Genomic DNA, 4,496 nt, shown 5'->3' with positions numbered 1-4,496 from the left:
TCCAGCGTGACCCTCGTTATTCCAGGGGGCTACCTGGGCTTGGCAGGTACACAGGATGTAATGCACACAAACGCAGCACTCTGATTGGCTCCTGCAACTGTTCTAAACACGGGGTGGATCCAGGTTCTGAGGTTCAGCACGTATGATTGCACCCCAATACTTAGAGGACCAGGCTGCCGTCAGGTTAAAGGGGAAGTTCACCTTTTGTTTTGACTTCCACACCGCTACCAGGTTGCAGTTTGCCTTCCAAGCCTGGGAGCTGGAAAATAAAAATAGTAAATGAAGACTAATTACTTGTGGTGGTGGCGGCTAGTCCTGCCCATGCCATACTAAAGGTGAGCATTAAGCCGAACTTCCCCTTTAAATGTAGGTACAGACTGTCACTGACACATGGCTGCCATAAAGTACCTTCCAGCCCTAGCAGCACTGGGGTGTGATTGGGCACCATAAAGTTACTTAAAGGGATACTGTCATGGGAAAACATGTTTTTTCCAAAATGCATCAGTTAATAGTGCTGCTCCAGCAGAATTCTTCACTTCAAAAGAACAAACAGATTTTTTTAGATTCAATTTTGGAATCTGACATGGGGCTAGACATATTGTCAGTTTCCCAGCTGCCTCAGTCATGTGACTTGTGCCTGCACTTTAGGATGGAACTACTTTCTGGCAGGCTGTTTTTTCTCCTACTTAATGTAACTGAATCTCAGTGGGACTTGGCTTTTACTATTGAGTGCTGTTCTGTAGATCTTCTAGGGAGCTGTTATCTTTTGTCCGGGACCTGCTATCTCGTTACCTTCCCATTGTTCTGTTTTTAGGCTGCTGGGGGGGAAAGGGAGGCGGTGAAATCACTCCAACTTGCAGTACAGCAGTAAAGAGTGACTGAAGTTTATCAGAGCACAAGTCACATGACTGGGGGCCACTGGGAAATTGACAATATGTTTAGCCCCAGGTCAGATTTCAAAATTGAATTTAAAAAAATCTCTCTGCTCTTTTGAAAAATGGATTCAGTGCAGAATTCTGCTGGAGCAGCACTATTAACTGATAAATTTTGGGGAAGAAAACATGTTTTCCTATGACAGTATCCCTTTAAATATAGTAGGTTGCTGTTATTGGTAGGGTTGCCACCTGACAGTTTCAGCTGCCATTTTTAAGTGCAATGACTTTGTTCTTATTGTCCAACCGGTTTTGTAGGAAAAAGGGCAGCCTCGTGCTGATTGGGTGGGAGTATTTGTAGCACATTCATGTTTATATATAATGATCATGAATAAAACCCCATTTGCCAGTATGTGTGTATTTATTCTGTGCATGTCTGGGACATATGGCAGCCCCCATGGCACCCGCAGGTACCAGTGCCAAAGCCAGGCGGCAACTGAGCCACCTCTCACTGATAGCAGGCCCACCCCTCTGTCTCTCTTTACTGGGATCCCGGGCATTTGGGCTGGATCAGTCAGAGCTGAGTAAGTGCAACTGTACTGTCCCTGCCATGGTGGCCCCCAAGTGTGATACATGTATGAAATAAATACCCCCTCTATTAGATGTAAACATGGTGCCAAACACTGGCCACTGTCCCTGCATCTAATCTGGTCTAGAAGGCAACTGATCGCTTAGAGGCAGTGCCATATATCAACTGCACCAAATGGCCTTGAATGGCATGTCACTGTATGAGGGTCTAGTTCCTGCAGCAAAACCAACTCTGACCAACCTGCCTTGATTTTTGTTCGTTAGTTGCCTAGCTGTTCTGCCTCCAAACCAGGCACTAATGGGACTTGGGAATCCCAGCAGATTTAGAGTGGGTTGTATCCTCCCAGTCCAGATAACCGATTCTGAAAGCTCCTGGTATCCAAGGCAATGTACAGTTGTGTTCATAATGATAGCAGTGTGTGAAAAGCTGAAAATCCTTATAAAAAAAGTTTTATTTCCATCCAGGCAAATGCATTGGGAACACTGCACATTCTATTCCAAATCAAACCAGGAAGACAAACGGATGAAATGTGTGTTATTCCTTTAGAGAAAGTGAAGGGAATATTAGGCTGCAGTCCCTGTATTCTTCTTTCCCAACTCATTGACTGTATCAAGTGAAAGATGTTTTATTTCAAGCTTTGAATGAGGGAACTAATATTGAGTTGTATAATCGGTGTTTTTGTGCTGCACATCTGTGTTGTATGGACTTCACCAACTTCCAACAACCTGTTCCACAATTCTTCTGCATTTCTTGCTTTTGCCTCACACCCCATGTCACCCCCCCCCCCATAACGTCAATCTTGTTGGTGTGGAACCAAGATGTTGCTCAGTTACTGGTGTGTTTGGGCTCGTTGTCTTGTTGAAACCCCCATTTCAAGGGCATAAGACAACATGAGCTCTTCAAGTATTTGGATTTAAACTGATCCCTGGTCCCTGGTATGGGATAAATAGACCCAACACCATAGTATGAGAAACATCCCCATATCATGATGCTTGTGCCACCGGCTTCACTCTGTACTGGGGCTTGAATTCAGTGTTTGGGGGTGTCTGACAAACTGTCTCTGGCCCCTACACCCAAAAAGAACAATCTTGCTTTCATCAGTCCACAAAATTTTGTGTCATTAGGGATGGGCAAATTTTTTTCGCCTTGTTTCACTGTGGAAATGACGTCCATAGTCAAAATAAATTTGCCGCGCGACAAATTTTTTGACGCCCATAGACTTTAATGGGCGTCAGCAACAATTCGCCGGCAGCTAAAATTCGCCCATCCCTATGCGCCATTTCTCTTTAGACCAGTCATTGTGTTCTTTGGCAAATTGTAAGCTCTTCAGCCCGTCTTTTTTTTCAACAATGGGGCTTTGCAGGGTTTTCTTGCCTATAGCTTGGCTTCACATAGGCACCTTCAAATTGTAACAGTATCACTGGTAACTTTACTCCTTCTAAAATCCTTATGGAGCTGATCATTGGCTGAGACTTTGCCATTTTGGCTATTCTTCTATCCATTCCAATGGTCCTTTTCCCTTTTCTTCCACAGCTTTCAGGTTTTGGTGCCATTTGAGATCATTTTAGCTGAGCAGCCTCTCATTTTCTGCACTTTTTTCTATGTTTTATCCTCTCCAATCAACTTCCTTCCTTAAATAATTGCCAGAATTGACTCCTGTTTTTTCCCAGGGTCTGTTGGTTTCTATGACTCTACTACACCTACTAGTAAATTATTTGCCATGTCTTAGTTAGCTCTACTTCCCATTTTTCTTCCTTCACCCCACCTGTTTTGTTGTAACCTTTAAAGCATTAAATAAAAACTTGAAATAAAAAATGATGTGCCATGTAGAAATAGAATTTCAACCAAAACCAGGTTAGTGGTGTTGCACTGCTATTATTCTGCAAGTAGTTTGGTCCGCACGCTCCATGGATTAAGCTTTAGCTTCAGTTTGGTGCAAGTCATACAATGTGCACTTCACACTGTTCTCTTGAACCAGTATACTCACAGACAGCACCAAACAGGATTCTTTGGTTTAAGTCTCATGGCAGTTGCTAAATATCTGGGTCAGAGCCCATGTTCCAATAAAGGTGTTTTAAACCAAAGAATCCTGTGGCTGGTGCTGTCTAAGAGTATACTGCTATTTTTCTGAACACAACTGTACCTGCTCAGGGTTGTGAGAGCATTATGGGTAAGGGTACAAGTGGGACATTGGGGATAGCTGAGGTGTCGGCCCATAATTCTATTGGGTGTAAAGAGAAACCCATCCCCTGCTGGAGCAGCCAAGGGCACCAAACCTACTGGTTTCCCTCATTTCTGTAGAATTCTTATTTTTTACAGAACTGGCTGGTCCGGTTCCACACTCTTCCTTAGTAACGGCCAAATCCATACACTTGCTCTAAGTAAGACTGGAATCCCAGTTCTGCGGCCAGAGCACAAACCAACCAATCAGAAGGCAGCCTGAGAAATGGAATGTAAGAGGGAATCCTCTGGGGCAAATGACGTCAATTGTAGCTCTCAGTATCCGCCGTGTTTATCATGGAGTCTTCAGTGAGTTACTAAGAGCAACCAATGTACACAGAACCAACAGGCTCCACCCAAGAGCTGACAGTCTATAAACACAGTGCTGCCTCAGTTTACTGTCTGCTGGGAACACAGAGTTCCATATAATCACAATGCCCTGTCATACACTTAAACAATCTGTCCCTAGAAACAAGCCAGGGGGCTACCAGTGGGGTGCAGCTTCTCTATAATAGTCACTGCTTTCTCTACTACTATATTTTCTCTTGGACCTCCTTAGCCTGGCACTATCAACTCTGGGACGTTCTACTGCGGTATTATAAGGGATAATGTACCCCCTTCTATAAATGATAAGGATATTAGAAATCACTGAGGGGTTCTGTGACCATTTAAAGACACAAGGCTGCAGGCTGAGTTATACAGGGATCTCTGAGTATCACTCGTGTATTATAAGGGATAATGTACCCCCTACTGTAAATGATAAGGATATTAGAAGTCACTGAGGGGTTCTGTGACCATATAAAGGCACAAGGCTG

Source organism: Xenopus laevis, chromosome 2S, assembly GCF_017654675.1.
Source record: "Xenopus laevis strain J_2021 chromosome 2S, Xenopus_laevis_v10.1, whole genome shotgun sequence".
Lineage (NCBI taxonomy): Eukaryota > Metazoa > Chordata > Amphibia > Anura > Pipidae > Xenopus > Xenopus laevis.
Note: the sequence above shows the minus strand (reverse complement) of the source record.